The sequence below is a fragment of the Anoplopoma fimbria genome, chromosome 16, assembly GCF_027596085.1.
Source record: "Anoplopoma fimbria isolate UVic2021 breed Golden Eagle Sablefish chromosome 16, Afim_UVic_2022, whole genome shotgun sequence".
Taxonomy (NCBI): domain Eukaryota; kingdom Metazoa; phylum Chordata; class Actinopteri; order Perciformes; family Anoplopomatidae; genus Anoplopoma; species Anoplopoma fimbria.
This window is the reverse complement of record NC_072464.1, coordinates 4,810,069-4,830,428: the sequence shown is the minus strand read 5'-3', so window position 1 is coordinate 4,830,428 and position 20,360 is coordinate 4,810,069.

Sequence of the window (20,360 nt, the reverse complement as noted above, 5' to 3'; positions counted from 1 at the left end):
CCGGTGACTTAGCCTTTCTCCTCAGCCCCACCTGTTCTCCACGAGCCAACACACACATAGACACGCTCATGCTGACAGGGTCCACTCTGTCTGGCCCCCAGCTGTTTGGCCACAGATGGGTGGCTTCCTGTCAGAGTCTTTTCCAGATGTAAAGAGTTTTAGCTTTTCTTTGACTGCCTTTCTTCTCCTCTCTTTCCTCCCCCTGAAGTGATTTGTGTGTATGCCCCAAATCATCAAAGCACATATCTAGAATCATATGCAGAGTTTTCTTGGTCTTTTCACCTCCTTGCTCTCCTTTTCACTCCACGCAGTCTGTTTTTTCAATTAAATACTTTCTGTGATTTGTTAAATTTTCTCTAGAAACTTCTATTTAAAAGCTTTGTATCTCACGTGGTATTGGGAACAAGGGTTTAATAGGTTCAGACATTAATGTGCAATACTTTTGCATTTGCACAAAACCATGCACTGAATCAGGGAAGAGCAACCAACATCTAAACTCCTGCAGAAGAATAATAACATATTGCGCTGTATAATGAATATTAGTAGATTCAAAGTCCAGTACTCAAAGGGTCACTAGTTGGATTCCTGTAAAAGCTCTTTGTCAGTTCTTTGAAAGCTATTGTTGAACAAGACTCAAAACAATTGACTTCCTTACTTACAAAATGTATAGATATATGATATAGGTATAAAGTAAAAAATCATAATCAAACCTTCCCTGTATCTTTCCGTCTCTACTTCTTCACCTCACTTCTCATCCACTGTCCTATGATCAGTCTCCCCATCTCTCCTCAGAATAAGTTGACACAGACCAGACCACCGGCATATGGCTTAACAATAGCCAAGAGTGTTAAAATATTAACTTGCTCCACCTCATTAAGGCGTTCTAAGTCATGAAGCCCTTTTGTGAGATAGCGTTATGAACCATGGTCCTACCCCTGGCTCTCCCAACCCTGATGCTCGTGAGAATAAAGCACCAGCAGGATGTGCCCCCCTCCTGGAGCCTTCACAAAGGCCAGTATGGCATCGTTAATGGCTCATGTTGGCTTGAGATCGACCTGCAGCTTAGCAGGAGATGCTCTATAAAATTGCTTCTATAGAGTCTTCGGGTGGGGGTCTACAGGGGTGTTTTGTTCATGAGTGAGCGCATGACTATGTGTATGGGTGTGTGAGTGTTCAAGTGACCCCATACATGTGTTTTTGTTATTGCCAAAAGTCAGCAAACCAGTTAACCAGTAAAGATATAGAGCAAGGAAAGAAGGCACATTAGATGCTCTGGCAGAGAACTGGGGCTGGAAGGAAAGCATATACCAAAGGAGGAGCGATGGACTGGTGGAGCATGGATGACTGGCAAATGGTGGTAGCGCATATGGTGGACACTTTAGGAATGTCATGTCATAAATGAAAAGAAGTTATGGGGAAATTAATGGTGGAAATAATTGGGTTGATACTGCTGCTGTTGCTATGCCAGAATACCCCTTTCTAGGAGCAGCTCCATCCAGGCTTGTCAGGGTGACAGAAGTGGACGCTTGAGATAAAGAAACAGTCCAGGTTGTTCCTGATAGAAACCTCAAGAGCGACTCTCCTAATCAACCTTGCAGTGGAGGCCTCTTCCCAATGGAAAACATGCAGAATATGCATGGACAAATACCAGTTGGCCATCAATAAACCAGGGAGGTGGTGGGATCCTGGAGGAAGAAACTAGAGGGCTTACATTGATGGGATTGACTCGAGAGACATGGAATCTGGGTAGGGATGCTTTCTGTCTGTCTGGTGAGCTGAGAGTAAAAGCCTGAGGAGAGCTATATATAGGCACAGATGAAGGTTCCTTCAAAAGTTCCCCCACTGGAACGCCTGCAAGCAGAGAGGATCTGAGACATAAATACTATTCATCGTTTTCACGTGACTTCGCGTCCTTAGGGGAACGCCCCCTTGGAGGGCAAAACAATGCTGTCCTCCGCTGTCCACCAGCTTAAGACGCAAGTGATTTTTGTTGTTTCCTCAAAATACGGGATAGTTGTTGTGCTATCAGATGCAAAACGGATGAGGAGACAAGCCTGGGCCGTGTTTCTACAGAATCCCGTCCAAGAAATAAAACCCTGAAAGGAGGACATTGTGGATTTGTGCCATTAAATGTGCCTCCGTCCCGGGGGAGGGCGAAAGATGGCAGCCGTCAAAGTATACACGTATTTTCCAGTAGCGGGCCGTGTATTTCACACCTAGGCCTTCAGTGATGTCCTACACAGTCCTACCTGAATTAATCCAACTCTTAATACCATCATTATGACGCCATGGCTCTAGAAACTATACATTTAGACAGAAACGCATTATAACTATGTTATCACCTTAACATAGTCGAGTACAACAGAGTTATATTAATATTTCCGACGCATTTAAAATCAATAAATCCACATTTACAATTAAGAGTGTTAAACTACCAGCTTTAAGATTGCTTGGATACTGTCAAAACGTTAAAATAAAAGGCACTTTTAAGGTTTGTTCACGAAACAGCGCATTGTCGCACCCAAACCAGTTTCACCATTTAAGAAACGTGACGATAAAGACACATAAACTATTCACTGAAAATAAAAGAAAACAAACAAATAATTTGCATTTGTTATTGAGAATATATTTGCGACAGTGGTGAAACTTTGATATAGGTTAAACCAAAACAATTCAACAAGACTCCTTGAGTCCTTTCTGTGCCACACACATCATATCTTGCAGAAGCATCAAGGATTTATTTTTTATATATTTGTCATTTTATTTCGTTAATATTTATTTAATAAAAAACAATGCTTTGTACTCACCAAAACGACTGATTATCCCCCAAAACACCTGCTTATTTGAACACAAAATCCATCCTCCTTTCTTTCCTCAAGAAGACCTCAGTGACTCTGTTGTACAGTTTATCTGTGCGTTTCAGATCCACCAATAAGTCCTTTTCTATCGAAATGGAGGATAATGCTGAAAGCCGAGTCTGTCCAGTAGTATTTCAGGCATACGTTTTGATTCGCTTTAAGGCCGAGAATGACCGCTTGACAGAAGCAGTGGACACAGGGATAGTCACTGCCACACATGCCAATGTGTAAAGCTGCCCCATGCTCTCACTCAGAATTTTCTGCTTAAGGAAATCAAGGAGATCAGCAGGACTTTTCCCTTCAAAATGGCATGGCATACATTACAATCAGTTCTGTTTTTAGCCGGGACAGATCTAACAGTGTTCATTGACTCTGTGTTAAGCTGGAGAAGGCTGTTTGCGGGATTTTTTTCCGGTAGGTCTGAAAGTGCTGGGGGTCAAAGAAACATACATTTTTCGTGGTCTTGAAACCTATTCCGTATCTGGCAAAGAATGTTGTCCAGAATATTGCTGTGGAGTTGTTGGTAGTATGCGCAAAGGTCTCCTTGTGCTGCACGTGGGCCACTTGAGATGCACGCTGCGTGGTCGTAGATCTTACTAAACTCTCTTGCTCAATTGAGTCACAAAACTTGTTCACCCTTGTCAGACAGAATTGTACATCCGATGTTTGTTTCTGTAGTATTCCAAAAAGCGCATCCGAATGCTGAAAAATCCCATTGAATGTTTCAAGCAAAAAACAAAACTCAAAATCATCCAGTCGTGCATTAAATCCATCAGCGCTAAGCACAGTATCCCCATCATAATGTTCCAGTATGTGTTGAAACAGCTCCTTTAGTTGGTGCAACATTAGGAAGACGACGCTTGCAAATGTCATCCAGCAGTTGCGTGCGCTTAGGGGATCTGGAGAAAAATGCTGCAAGGCAATTGAGGTTGGCAAAAAAGACCTTGCATTCTTTAAGCTTTGAGGCCCCTTGAGTCAGTACTAAATTTAGTCGATGTGCATAGCAGTGAATGAATAAGGCCATAGTTGCCCTCTCCTTAACTTTAGCCTGCACCCCATTTAGTCCAGATGCCATGACCGCTGCGCCATCAAAACACTGTGCCACAACTTTATCCAGACTACATTCATATTCCTCCAAGAAACGGAAAATAAGAGCGGCAATGTCACCCGCTCGCCTGCCACTAGTAACATCTTCAAATCTGATAAACCGCTCCTTGACACCTGTGTCCGTCACATAACGCAGGACGAGTGCGAGCTGTGCTACATTACATTGTGGCGTCAAGCTTTAAACAACCATTGTGAATGTACCGTCTTTTACAGATTCCTGATTTACACTCAGGTCTGTCGTCATTATGCAGGACAGGCTCCCCACAGTAACAGCCCTTCATATGGTTTCATATGAATTGAATTATCATATGATGTTGCTAAAATAGGAGTTGTAAACACTATTGTACGCTTTCATTCTGGCGACAGTAAGCTGAGGTTTTATCCACAAAATAAACATTAACATCACAGAGTGAAGCTCTGGCAGGGACGTGGCGGATTTTAGTGACTGAAATACAGTGACAGGTGCTGTCTATAGATCGCAAGTGCCAAAAACATACAGTTTGATCTGATATATTTGTTTTTCTTAAGTGGAAAGGTAATTTAAACATTCATGAAACAGGAGGAAAATTGACCGGCTTGTGCTCCGTCCCTATGAAGAATCCAGTGCTAGCCGCCATGTTGGACCGTTCTTTTGCCCTCCAGGCTGCCGTGTAAGTCACGATACTGAAGACTATGAATTAGCAGAAGAAAACAACTGCAAATTATTATTGAGGCTGTAATTGCTCTTGATGATAGTCAACATCCAAGGGGCCTTCTGGGAAAAAAATTGGTGGGATACAGCATAAGTATTGGCATTTTTGGAACCAGGACAGTGAGACGGGTTGAAGACAGTGAGATGTTGAGTGACTTCCGGTTAGAGGATGTAGTGAGTTGACGCACAAGGAGAGGCTCCCGACCTCCTTTATGCTTTACTTTTTGTGTACACCAAGTTGTTGAACATGCTAAGAACACATCTAGGTAAATAAATTATGTCGAAATATAACAAGCAAGGAGGCTAGGAAGGCTAGCTAAAAGGCTGCGGGCTCCGACTCATCCCAAGGTGAGACAATCCATCCAGCCCTCGAAGGTGAAAGCGAGCCCGTCACAATACAACAACTGTCTTGCTGCTGGAAAACCATTGTACCAGTATGAAAGAGGATATGACAATGCTGATACAGGCCTCATCTCAATCACTACAGACCTCTATGGAAGCGCTACGAGGGGACGTGAGTTCATTCAACAAGCGTCTTACCGAAACGGAAACAATAGTGGGAGAAAACTTTAAACGGCTCACTTCGGCTGAAGCGACCATTAAATCCATGCAGTCTCAGAACAAACTACTCCAAGACCATGTGCAGGACCTGGAAAATAGGTCCCGACGATCCAACCTCCGCATTGTGAACGTACCAGACGGCAACGAGACTGGCAGAGAACCGAAGCAGTTTATAGCGGAATTACTGATGGTGGCGGTGAGGCTGGAGCTGTTTACTTCACCTCCGCTGATTGACAGCACACATCGCACCGGACCGGTACCTGAACGAGGAGCCACCAAGTCCAGGTTTTTATTGTGTTCTTTCACAACTACTCAGATAAGGAAAAAATATTAAGATGGGCCATGAAACACGAATTAAAGTACATACCAGGACATGAGTGTGACCTTTGCCAGAAAGAGAGCAGCTTTTATTGACAGTCAACAGGAATTGTACAGAAAAGGGGTCAGCTTCAGACTGTTACACCCGGCCCACCTGCGCATAACCTTTAAAGGAAAATCTGTCTACTTTGACACCCCTGAAGAAGCAAAAGCCTTCCACGACTGACGGATAGCTGGTTAAAGAAGTCATGGCATCAAAATAAAACTCGGTCACAGAAGCAGCGCACATAGGCGTGCATGTATGTACATTGCCCAATTCGTGATATGTGGACATTTTTTACTTTTTGTTTGTTTTTCCCCAACTTTTTGGGTGAAATGGTTACTTTCAGACCGCTACTATGACTGTAAAGGTGAGAGCTACTCTTTTCTTTTATTAAAAAAAATAAAAATACATCACACCCTGTGTAGTACAAGTTTAAGTTTTGATAACTTTCAATATATACTTGTTGTGGGCAATTATACTCTCCTTTATTATTCTTGTTTGTGGTGTCACAAAGCTGGTCTTACACACTCATTTAATGTGTAAGGAGTACCTGCTAGTTAGGAGTAATTAAGGAAGGCCTTACTGGAAGTCCAGGTAAAGGGAGTCCTGCGGCTAGCCCGTTAGGGAGACCAGCATAGGAATGGTGTTTTATGTTCAAGAAGTTCTAGTGTTTAGGGCATTATATAGTTCAGGGTTGTAAAGGTCTTCGGTCACTTGAAAAAACTAAAGGCTGAAATAATTTTCCAACAAGAGACACATCTATCCACAGCCAACCAAGTGAGATTACGAAAAACCTTGGGTTGGTCAAATCTATTCACAACCTACAAAATTCTATTGTAGGTTGTGCCTTTTCATTTATTATTATGAAAATGAGGACCGTGAGCAAGCAACAACATCTGCAGGAACATCTGTCTATAAGGTCTTGTTCCCATAGTCAAAGAAGAGTGAATGCATAGCAAAGCCAGTTAAAACAAACCCTACATACAGTAGGTTATAAGATAATATTTATTTTTTTATAGCAAACATAATACAATGAACATACAATGTGAAATACCTTAAAAATACAAATAAGGAAGGAAGCATACTTAGTTTAAAACTTTGCTCGTGTTTGAGACAATCCCCATCCCCAAGGACCTGTCGTCCCAGTGTGAGAGACCCTCAAAGGAGAAAGTGTTGCCCGCCATGTGTCCCTCTTCTGTCAAGGACAGCCTGAAGCCAACATTCTGACCAGACAGATCAGGAAACTCCCTGCGTTTCTGAAATACAACACACGACGGGATGGCGAGCCTCATGTGTCCTAAATATCACCAGCTGACAAAGCCACGGTAGTCGAGAGGCCGGTATCGCCTGTATGGAGAGGATCACACATCATTACCATTGTAGCTAAAAGATTATCTATACAGTATTACTGTATTGAGAAATGTCTCTTTTTATTTTATAAAAGCAAATAATGACTCAGGCGGCAACATCACTGCATAGGACAAATATTAATCCAGGAAGCAAACATCTACTTCAAATAAAATGGTGTGATCATATTGTTGTTTACAAAGATAATAACTGCCAGAGCCAGGGATCAAACCACCAATCCTCTGATTGGGGGACGACCCTGCTCTCCACTGAGCCACAGCCACCCACTGTGTAGTGAATGTGGATCTAATTGACCAATATCTCTAAATGCAAATTATAACATTTTAGCGAAGGTCCTAGCTGTGCCTCTGGAAACAGATATTCTGTAATTTCTCTCCATTAATCAGTAAGATGGAAAACCATCTCTATTTCACTCACAGGCAGAGTTAATTCTGTTAAGATATATATTTTACCACGTTTCTTATATTTGTTTCAAAGTCTGCTGGTGTTCTTGCCCAAGCTCTGCATTACTACCTTGGATAAGCATATTACAGGCTTTTTATGGAATGATAAACAACCAAGGATAAGTAAAGCAATGCTACAAAGACATCAATCTCAAGGCGGACTCTCTCTTCCTTATTTCAGATATTACTACTGGGCAGCAAATATACAGAAAATAATATAATGGATCAAGCATCCTCAAGTAAGCTGGTGTCTAAATGAAGCTGAATCGTATCTATCTTCCTCTCTTCTAGCATTGGTAACCTCTAGACTAACCCTTCTCCCCAAGAAAATACTCAACGGAGAGTTGAGTTATAGTAATTACAACATTGAACATTCTGGCACAATTTCGTTCAAAATATGGCTTCACAGATTCATCTACTCTAACTCCTATTCATGATAATCACCTCTTTCCCCAACCCAGACAAGATTAAGCATTCTCTCTATGGCTTAAAAATGTTTCCAACATTGGTCAATTATACATTATTGGGGTGTTTGGAAATTCCGGAGATATATTTAATAGATATAATATCCCTCAATCCCATATTTTCTGGTATTTCCAAGTGCTACATTTTGCCAAATCTTACAACTCGAATTTTCCTAATTCACCTCTAGACTCAGTGTATAAGAAAATTCTGAACACGCCACGTAAGGTCAAAGGATTTATATCCCAAATATATAAAATAATTACTGACACTAACATTGATAAGATCAAAGTGGATTGTGAAAAAGAACTTGACATTAGCATACCAGATTCTTTTTGGAACCAGGCCCTTATAATGGTCATTAAATGCTCATCGTGTGCACGGTTAAATTTACTACAATTCAAGGTACTGCATTGCCTGCACCACTCTAACTTGACACTTTCTAAAATGTACTCAAATGTGGTGGATAGCTGCAATATTTGTCAGAATTTACCAGCAAATCTTACGCACATGTTTTGGATCTGTCCACAACTCACAACTTCCTGGGACAAAATATTCAAAGTCTTATCAGACTCCCTCAGTCTTAATCTCCTATCTAACGCCTGGATCTGCATCTTTGGTAGATAAAACTTTAATAAATAAACACAATAACATAATTGCTTTCTCAACCCTTTTTGCACGAAGGAGAATCCTAATGGATTGGAAGTCACCTCATCCCCCAATTTTTTCTATGTGGCTGAGGGATCTAGTGTTTTTCTTAAAATTGGAGAAAATTTAATTCTCGCTGCGGGGACATCCGGAGAAATTCAAATCCAGTTGGGGTTCGGATCATAAAATACTTTGATAAATTGAAGACTCTCTCTTTAGATTAATAACCCTTTTCTGTTGCCTTTGTACTTTTCATTTCCTTTTGTCTTTTTTTTCCACTAATTCTCTTTGAACATTTTAAAATCTTTTCTTCTTTTAACTCAATCCTTGTCTTTTTTTTTCAATACCATCCTGCATTTTGTTAACTTAACTTACTCTGCGTATACTCCTTGAGTTATTAATATTGTAATGTGCTTTCTGCAATCAAGGCAGTGTGATCTGTTCTGTGTTGGGGTTATTTGCAGGTAGGAACTTGATGATTGTATTATTTGTGCTTTTCAAATCATAAGCATTCCTGGGACCAAGTTCTATAAAACTTGAACTTCCTTGCAGTGGTTTGAATGCAGAGGAGACAAGGAGTTGCTTGTTCTTGACAGTAGTTTCATCAATGACTGACTACCTTTCAGGCAGTGTTTGGAAAAAAAGGCTCTTACATTCCTTTCTCACAGAAAGTGAAACTGCTCTAGTAGGGGGATGAAAAAGGCCTGATCATGCCTCTCTCTACCTCCTGCCTGTCACTGATCCCTGTCTTTTCCACTCCTCCCCCTTTCCATGACCCATTGCATGGCATTTAACTCCCCAAGCGTCAATCAATGCTACTTCCTTTCTGTTCTCCCCCCTCCGCCACCTCCACTTCAACCATCTTCACCTTTCTCTCGTCTTTCAATTGAACCTTGAGTCTTGCAAGGAGTAGTTACAGCAGTGGTCTTCATCGGGTCAGAGTATGCTGGGTGCATGTTTGGCCAGATCGTTCTGTAAAAGATCTGATACATCTACATTTCTATCAAACGTAAACCTTGTAAATATGAGTTTACGGTCTTAATCGCTTGTTCTCGCCTCGCAGGTTTCCATAAATTGTGGCTGTACCTGGACTGTGGTCGTGCCTCCTGCTGTGGCCCTGCTGACACCCACTGCTACTAGCATTATTATTATTAGTCACATCACTATTACTATTCCCTGTACCATTACGCTTATTGGCTTTGCTTCTTCCCTGGAGTCTTTGTGCTTTCTCGCCTCGCAGGTTTCCCTGAAACATTGTGGTACCTGGACTGTGGTCGTGCCTCCTGCCTCCTGCCGTGACCTGGCTGACACCCACTGCTCCTTCCATTATTATTATTAGACACATTACTATTACTGTTCCCTATATCATTATTCTTATTCTACTATAGTCATTGCTGCTGTTATTATAAGTCACTTCATTTTGCAAAAAACCAAGAGAGCTGGGTAACACCAACACAGTGCTGCTTTGAGCATGGGTTTGACTTTCGTACTCTCACCACATAAATATTATTTTAGTCCTATCTTTATATCTTGTGACAACCGTCCTCAAAAACTGAAGTATATTTTGTAAATCCTCCCAGTATGAGCCACGTGTATTAGTACTGTGTCTTTAACACAACAGCTGTTCTTTCAAAGAAACTTCTCCTCTTCTCCACCATAACTCCCCAATCTCCACCTCTTCCATGTCCCTGATCCCTTCTTTTTGTGAGGCTCCTTCCCCTCTCCATGAGCATGACTAGGGGATTAACTCCCCAAGTGTCAATCAATACTGTTTTCCTTTCTCTTTTACCCCTCCTCCACCTCTCTCCAGTCTTTTAATTGAACAGCAAGTCTTGCAAGGAGGGGGAAGATGGTGTTTTTTACCCTCTCTTCCATTTCAACATTTGATGCCTCCCTTCCTTCTCTTCTTTATTTTTGTCCCCCTCCACCTCCTACTGACAGGGTGTTTGCTCAGCCCTGGGTTTGCAGAGCTTGGAAATGGAGGAATGGAGAAGAAAGGTTAAAAGGAGAAAATAAATGCCAGGAGGACTTAAGGAGGTGGGAAAGAAACCGAAAGTTCTGGGGAAGGTGTAAAAGTTTAATAAACATCAAGAGCTCTCACTTTTGAGAGAAGGATGAGGGGTGACGATGTCTTTCCTGCCTGTTTAGATTATTACTTCGGTGTGTGTGAGGCTGGTTTGTTGCCAAGCGACTCAACATTTCCTTTCTTTGTTGATGCTGTAGTGTTTTCAATTATTCACAATGATAAACGAGATAATCCACATTAATACACCTATGATTTGTTCACACATATTTAGTCATACACGGATGACAAGGTGCAAATCCAGTTGACATGATAGCTTACCGTATACACAAGGGAAATAACGCCGGGAGTGTGAGAGAATGTAACCTTCATCTCTGCCTCTGTTGTTGTGCTATGAAGCAAAAAGAAAAAGGTCTCAGAAAATGTTCTGTGTAAGGAAACAGAGCTGTATTTATATTCACGTCATTTTAATGCACACTGACCCTTTCATGTTGTTTCTTTTTAAGGGGTCAAATGTTTACTTTCTACTTTCAAAAGGTGATTTCATTTTTCATTTCCCAGTATTTGACACTTTATGTTTGGAGCAGGAGGGAACATGTCTTGTGATGTTTTGCCTTGAAGCAAATACAAATTTGAAACTAAACAAAGGTTCAAAAGGGCTTTCAAACATTTTCTATACTCTATGTTAGTCTGGTATTCAAGTCTGGGGGCTGGTTGCTGGTAAAGGCCAGTTACAAAACACTGAGGAGTTGGAATTACTTTTAGCCCTTTACCAAAGGCCATATGGTAAATTTAGTATAATGTTCTGTATTTATACAGCCCAAAGTCCATCAGTACAACAGAAAGGCATGTCCTACTCACCACTGCTGCTCTGACTTTCTCTTTTTAAACAGAAATACTAGATTAATTTACTGAGACATTTAGTTCTTGTCATTTTTCTGGATTGATTAGTTAACATAGTGAAACTCAACATTTCACATTAAATCCTACCAATAAATGGAAGTCTGGAATAGTCTTAATGTGTCAATTCTTTAATTCAAAAAAGCTTGAAGTTACTACATGAAACTTTAAACTGGTTATGAGACAGTCTCAATGTAATACAGATGCCTCTATATGACCTACATTATGGTCACTTTATGTCACGCAGGTTCATCAAAAACTCAGAGGAGGAATATCTGATTTGCAGCAGGAGCTCCAGCGGGAGGTTGCCAGCGTATCCTCCCGCAAGAAGCAGAGCTTCACCTCGCTGCTCCAACCCATCACCATGCTGCTCAAGGCCCAGGCCATATTGCTTGGCCCACTGGATAGAAGGGAGACCTGGGTTAACCAGAACCAGGACTGACCCTGCTTCAGTAAAATGGACCCTGGTGCACAGAAACACAACCACTTTTGTCAACACAAAACGGAAGTTCCTTATAGCACCTTTAACATTAGTTGATACACATAACACACACACACACACACACACACACACACACACACACACACACACACACACACACACACACACACACACACACACACACACACACTGAACAAGGGGGGATCAAAATCGTTACAACATAAAACCGCAATACTTTGCAGGACAATACCTTGTTATGTGTGTGTGTGTGGTAGGGTCCTGCAACTCACCTGAAGCACAGAGAGAAGAACTGTAAAAATGTCAGAGAGAACCGACATTTCAGCCTTGTATCCGCCCTTGTGCCTTAATTCAGCAGTGTTGGAGAATTTTTGATGTAGCAAATGACCAGGGAGATATGTGAACCGCGGTTTAATTACACATTGAACCACTTTAGTCTAAAAAGAATGTTTTCTGCTAATTGTTATCTGCCTATATTCAGTAAAAATATGTTATCTGAAGAACAGCTTCATTGTAAAATCTAGTTCTATTCATTAAATATGAGTATTGGATGAGGTTAATTATAACATTATCATAATCTGTTCAAATGCTTTTAATATATAATTAAAGCTAGTGCCAAAAATGTTTCATCAATAAAAATACAATCTATGGTTTCCTACTCATTTGAATTGTGTGTTTTATGCAAATGATCACTATAGATTAAATTGAGCAAAGTAAAGGGATATAGTTGATAATGATGAAAAATATTAGTGCATTAGCTTTAGGGCGAATAGAAGTACTCAGAGTCATAATGGTGAATACCGTTAAACTGGTATAAAAAATTTCCTCTGCAATAATCTCTCAAAATTTCATATTGTTACACCCTTAATTGCAAATACAAATTCAACCTTTTGTTGACAACTGCTTTTTAAGTCCACTGAGGTTTTTTTTGCTGCAGTCATGGGTAAAGTCAGTGTTAGTCAACTCTTTCTGGGCACCTTGACAGCAGAGAGCAGGATATGAAACATGGACAATGAGAGTGAAATGAAAGGCACCAAAGTGGACCTGAATCAGAGTCATAGGACGCTGGTGTCCTGTATGCCAATTTCTGTTCTCTGACAAAAACCCTTACTAGTGCCCTTGTCTTGATTACTGCGGGAATCAATGTTATCTGTTTCTCTGCTTATTCCTCTATCCAGACTCTCCTGTGTGGCCGATAGCTGACACAGCTGACCACTATCACATAATCCCAGTATCATATTCTCTTCCTCAAGAATCTGAGGTCAGCAACAACTGCTTTAACAACACTCAGGATCAGCTTTATCGCAGCACATCTAACGTGTCCTTTGATTTTGGACCTTCTACTACTTAGTCTAGTGTTACAGCGAGCACAAACAAACTTCCTTTTCAGTCTGCAGTGATGACAACCAGCAGCATTAGCACTGACAACAGGCTCTTAGAGAGACAGAAGATTCTGGTCTGGCTGAGCTAAAACACCGTCAGGTTAGTGCTCAGCCTGTTAAGAACCCTGATAACAATCAATAGGGGATCAATAAAAATCAATTGAAGTTAATGGTTAAGGGCTTTTTTCCTCTAAAAAGTCAATTTGCTCTGTGGGTTTCTATCAGACCATCAGCAACATCACTGGACCATTAACCCCTACAGGGTCTCCTAGTAGATCCCAAATTAGAGTACAGAGTTCATCATCTGGTGTTTGTGATGTTCAGTGTGTTCAGTGTGTCTGTGTTTGTGGAGAGGAGAAGGGGTGCTGCATGTGTATTAGTACAAGGCAAATACTTAGTGAGGAGGAAAGGAGGGACGAATGATTAATGATCAATTTTATTACTACCAATAGTCTACTGCTTCATGGCGAAGGAAACACTGTGCAAACACTGCGAAGATAAGACACATTTCATTGAGACTGTCCTCACTACATCATTTGTGATTTGTTAAAATTTATAGGACCTGTGTTTATTTTAACCTGACAAGAACCTCTAACATCAGTGTGAAAAAAATGATTCGTCATGATGGAATCAGTCTGAAGTTGTTACACACACACACACACACACACACACACACACACACACACACACAAGCAAGCAAGCACGCACGCACGCATTTTCATTCCCTCATACCCACCCAATCAATCCTCCAAACCAGCATTAAATGTTTATATTCCACTGCAGTGAATTTACACTCGGGGAGCTCTGTTTTAAGTTTGTCATTATTTGGGAAAGCTTGTTGTTACAGTGAAGCCATTTGTACAGAAGGGGACTGATGCGTGGCTGATTGGACTCAAGCTCAGCGTACTGATTAGAGTGACACAATGGGTCAATCTATGATGATGCCGTTGTTTTCATAAAGGATTCCTGATGAAGACCATGTCTTGCCTGGGTCCAGACCTTTAAATCCGCCCACTCCACTGATTTTGAGTCAACAGATTGGTCTGGCGTCGTAGCATGAAACAGAGGTTTCAATAAAGAGTAATTGACAAATAAGCATAGCAGGGAACTAACGATTAGCCAATCATTGCCAGGGGCTGGACTTATGCCGTTGTCAAACTATTGTCAATTATTTACATCTGTCGTACTGCTAAGAGATACCAGGTTGAGACTCTGGATCCGCTTCTTTTTTGGTGCCGTCTTTGTTGGCGTATGACGGTCCCTCTTTTTTACTCTTCCCGAGCTTCATCATTTGTGTCCGTAAACGTAAAGTTAAGCTCCAACTGCCACCTCTTAACAATACATTGTGAATCTTCAACCCTTAGAAGTAATCTAAAACATTTACACAAATCCTCCCATTATAAACAACATGTTTATAAGGGAGAATTAGGGATAATAATAGTAATACTAGTTTTTAGCCCAACAATGATGTGTTACCTTAACCAAACTAAGTGGTTTTGTGGCGTAAACCCAAGAAAATTATTTTGTTTGAATGCACAACGCTAACCATATGTCTACTGCAACCGTGTGGTGGGCTACTCAGTGCATTACAAAGTGACGCCAAGGGGTCAGTACGTATCAAGTTGGGAGCACCAGTATGTGACGAGTTGCAATGAAAACGTGTTGGGTGGACAGGTGGAGAAGGTCAGTTTTGGAAAGTTCCTCAGAGATGATGCATAGTTATAGTTTAAATTATCCAATTTGGCCTCAAATTGGGACAAAATTCATGTGGCTGGCTGTGGCTCAGTGGTAGAGCGGGTTGTCCTTCAATTACAAGATCAGTGGTTCAATCTGGGCTCCTCTAGTCCATGCCAATGTGTCCTTGGGCAAGTCACTTAACCCCAAATTGCTCCTGCTGTAACTGCAGTCTATGAATGGGTGTGAATGGTAAGTTAGTCCTGAGGTGCATGAAGAATGGTCCCAAGACTAAAAGGCGCCATACAAGTACAAGAATATTTACCATTAACTATTACTCTTTGACATAAAAAGTCAAAAGGTGATCACGATTAACCTGAAGGGAACATTTTGAAATCCAAAGTAAATTCAAAAAGGCCGCCACCCGCCCTAGTGACAATAATTAAGCGAGCTAGCACATGCTATTTGAACTGCAATAAAAATCTGGGTGGATCATAATAAATTAACATCACAGATATACTGTAGGCCTATGTCGTTGTTTTTTGCCTCAAGAAAACAATAAATACAAAATGGTCAAATCTATCCTGCACAACAATGTAGGCTTGTACAGGCACCAAAATATGGCTAAAAAGGCGTATTTGTTACGATCATATTGAGGCGATTTTAAGAATGTTCCCTTCATACAATTCCCTATGGCTTTTTTTTCCACTGAGGACACAAAATCCATTGAGTTTGTTTTTGCTGCAATTTGTGTGAGGATGACCCACATTTTTAAGTAAAATGCCTAGCCTGATATTGAAAATTTGCTTCACTTCAACTACCAAAAACCAAAAAATGCTGTTGACGAAGAATGCATCAGAAAAAGAAAAATTAAAATAATGTAACTGTGGATTGGCTCACTCTATATAGTAGTATTATTTAGTGAGTCAGATCAGTTGAGACTGTGGACTGCAACTTGAAAATGAATCTAGAGGTGTGGAGGTAGAAAGAAATGAGCTTACAAGATCTCTGTAGCTCCTTACCTCTGCTTGAAGAATCTGCATCAATTTTGATCTGTTTTTTTCTAGTTGTCCATTGTAAGTCTGACAAATTTAGTTCAATTCTTAATCAGCAGTTTAAATTAAAGTAATATTTTCATACAGACTTGAAAATTGTGATGGTGTAATTCTAAATTGTGGTATTACTACATTTACACTTTTAAGAGATGTGATGTGTCTGGATCTTCACTGGCTATTGATCCAGAGGATCAGACCAGAGTGATTGTGATGTTGAGTTGTACTTTGGGGGTTTGGTACAAGACATTATAGAATGTTCAGTTTTATTTTTCATTTTACTCAAAAAAGTGCTCCTTGTAAGTTGCAGGGATACCCACGTCCATGGGTTATCAAATATCACATCTAATGCAACCACCTGAGTGGCTTTTTTGAAGCAAGAGGAAGTGTGACAGTGGAGGTTGAGCTGGTGAACTGTGCTGTAAACACAAACAGAGGTATCAGATGGATGAGAGGAGAAACCGAGCACAAGATGATAAGAGGAGATTCAAAAGACAGACTTAATCCTCTTATCTCATCGGCCAGGAGTTCAAGATTTCCATAATGCTCAGCTTTATGTTGTTTTAACAAGTGCATCTTAACAAGTTAAGGGAGCTGTAAGTCTGACTTTTGCAGGCCTAGAGCATGAGGTGGCATAATTTATGTGTTAATCAATATAGCTATATTGATGGCTACAGAGGAGGATGCTGCCAGTAGTGGGACATCAGGGGAACATTACATTTTAGCTCAGGATGCTAAAAAGCCTCATTTTGAAGCTGCATCAATACTACAAAGACACATACCTCATTTATCTGTCACTACTTAAACCATTGGCAGTGTTCTTTACCTTGAGAAAAGAATTCACCAACAAAGGTGGGGTTTCTCTGCCTACTACATTACTTGTGTACCTAAAGGAGTAAAGCACTTGTCCATAGGTAAACAAAAACAGACTAAGATGCTGGAACTCAAGCTGCAGGGAAAATGAAGGGAAATAGTGATCGAGCACACAAAGAAGCCTTTGGGTGTACATAGAGAGAAACAGACAGAGAGTGAGAGAAACAATGGAGCAATGGTTCCTGTCACAAAACGCTGGAAGGGGAGAAAGAGGTAGTCTGGTCAGGTCAGGTCGGCTCCGTTATCATAACAGCAGCTTAAGCAGCCCTAATGTGGGAAACGTAACAGAGATGTGAATGGAAGCATGGAAGATAACAGCACCTCAATACTCAGATACCAGCTGGAAGGGAACCCCCCCCACTCATTGAACATCGGAGCAGACACAAAGATGAGAAAATTATTTTATACTCAACACTGAACACAATGAGAGTAACACCATGTCTCAGGTTTAAACTGAGGAGAAATGAAAATACACTCAAAGGTAGCGTGGGCAAAACTGAGAATAATACACACTGAAACCAAGGCACTTCACTGAGATTGCTGGACCCACTTGAAGAGACGACAAGGCAAAAAGTGTTTAAACTGAGGCTTTACTTGAGAAATGAAAATACACTCAAAGGTAGAAAGAAAACAGAGACAAGGCTCTTAAAAACTGAGAATAATACACACTGAAACCAAGGCACTCGCAAAACTGTTTGACATAGGGTCTCCATAGAATGTCAAGATCAAGCAGCGATACACAAACAAGGCAGGGTTTAAATACTGTAATGAGTGAAGGTAACACCCAGAACAAGGCACAGGTGTGGCACAGGCTTCTTCACTGGTGCACTCCCTAGGATGAACTGCACTCTGCTGCCATCCGTCTCCTGGGATGTCTTGTGACAGCAGCAGCGTTAGCAGAGCAGCAGCATCAGTGCTTCATCCGTGTCTACACATGGTGCATTCAGGCACAGTGTTCAGTGTAGGTCCTTAGCATTTAGGCAGCACTCAGAGCTCAATAAAAGGCAGCTTGTGTTCCCAGATGGAATGATTTAAGTAGAGGCCTATCTGTTCTCTCAGAGGTGGGAGACCAACGCAGCTGGATCACCTCCTGTGTCCTGTTTTTTTGAATGTTGTTGTTATCATAACTGATTCCTCTCTCTATAGCTCTTATTTGTAAGTTATCTAAAGCCTCTTTTACACAGAGGTTGGGCAATACTGCCGGAAAAAGATCCACCATTATTTAGCCTTTGTTTTTTACACTGAACCAAACATTTCTGTGTGTGTGTGTGTGTGTGTGTGTGTGTGTGTGTAGGTGTGTGTGTGGCCCTGCGTCTTTAGAACTGGATTGGGCCAAACCTGACTGAAAGCAACTGCCAAATTAAGACCCAAATTCAACCCCGGGACATTTATATATTCAGAGTTGCCATGTTTTTTTCCTTTTGCTTAAAGCAAAGATTTATGTAAAGAAACAATCCAAGCGGATGGTAGCAGAGTTTTTTATATGGGTAATAAAAATGTAATATCCAATGTCATTCTGCATAGAGCACATTTGTCACCTAACTTGGTTAGCATGAAAGGTTAATGATTATGAGTGTAAATTTGTTTAAAGGAGCAAACATGTAAAATTGGTGAAGGACCTCTTTAAAATTGAGAAATGGTCCGAATTAGGGAGGTAGTAGCAGATGGTTCTTTTTGCAGCTGGTTTGGTTTTGACACAGTTAAACTCAAAAGCTGTTGAAATACCATGGTCCAAGGCTGACCCTTTTTTTGATGGTGTTGACTTTTTATGACAAAATACAGATCAAAACATAGAGGATTCTATAGCAAAAGCATGATTAGACCTTTATCAGGGCCGACATACTTGACTCAGGAAATTGGATGTGAAATAGAAAAAAAAACATGTTGGCTCTCAAGCTCTAGGTTTATGCAAAAGTTAGCCCTTTCTCAATTGTCAGCTGATGTGAGACAGCAAAGTATTCTAAGACCATTAGACAACATGCATTATTGTCTTTTATCGAAAGGCTTCATCCCAGCAGTGAGTTAATCCCCATAACTAATGCTACCCCATGCACACAAGCTATCCTTCACTGCTGCATTAGGCTGTATCAATAACTGCCTGATAATGGCCTTGTGGGGAATAATTCATGACCTCAAGTGTAATTTAACGCACATCAGCAACACTAACAAATTTAATGCAAAGCTCAGAGTTTAAAGGTGCAAAATCCCAAATTGGGAGCTTTTCGATTGCCTCTCAACGGCTCTCAACATGTCGATGGCGAGCTGGCGGCTCAAGGGGCAAACTACGGCGAAAGTGCTGGCAGCCATAAAAGTGTACCTGAGGGCGAACCAGAGGACATTGTTGGTCTGTATGGTGTTATCAGCTGTAACCGCCCTATGAGTGCAGTGCAAAGCGGCGGCCGTAAGCTAACCAGTGGGACACCCTCACATGAACGCTTGCCAGACTTGCTAAGTCAACTAACTAAAGAGAAGCTTTGATAACAACACACACAGAGGGAGAGGGACTTCATGCTCTGCTCAGGTAGACATAACTCCACTATATATTTTCATTGATGGTATTGTTTGCTGCTTTATTAATGCTCTGAATGTTAAAAACAGCTCCCTTTAAGAGCATCAGAGAATGTGTTATAACCAGGGCAAATACCTTTCAAACTAATAGCTTTCACCGCTGGTCTTCACTTCAGTAAACTTCAATCAACACTCACTAACTGACCATTACAGACCACATTTGGCTCTGGCTCCATGGTTGCTCCTCAAATCTGATTCAAGAGACTGGTACTTGCATCCATGCTGTGAATGCCTTAGGCCCACCCTACATCCAGGTCATGTTCAAACCGTACACCCAACCCATCCAATAAGGTGATGTACTTAATTATGGCACCTTTTGGGTTGTACAAACATGTTTGAATAAACTCATCATGGTTATATTTTGGCAACAAAAGCACTTTGCTTAAGGTTTTGGAAAGCTAGAGATCATGATCTGCCTGTGACTAAGTGTCTTAACAAAATAAATGTTTCTTGATGCTATAGGTACTATGAGTGGATAATGTATTACAAGAAAGGATATTGTAGGAAAACAAATGAAATACATTGCCAGTGAATATTTTCCTGATTCTATCAGTATCGAGACATTGCAATTTTCCAGATACTTTAAGTAACAATGTAATCCGGTGGCATAATGTTTCCTCCAAAACATATTTCCTGTGCAAACTAGTTCTATATGATCGCAAGTTATAGAAGCCAGTTTGGAAGGAAAAAGTGTTTTAACATGATCAACTGAACTGAAATCAAAAGGAAGATCAAAATGCAAGATTATTGCCTGTTGAATATTTTGTTGAAATTGATGAATCAATGTTTATATCAAGGCATAATAAATGCAATATCATTCACTTAAATTCAACCAGGCAGCTGTCAGGGATAGGCATATGACCACAGGAGATTGATGCTTCTTTCTGAAAAAAATACTTATTATAAATACACAATATTTGAACCTCAAC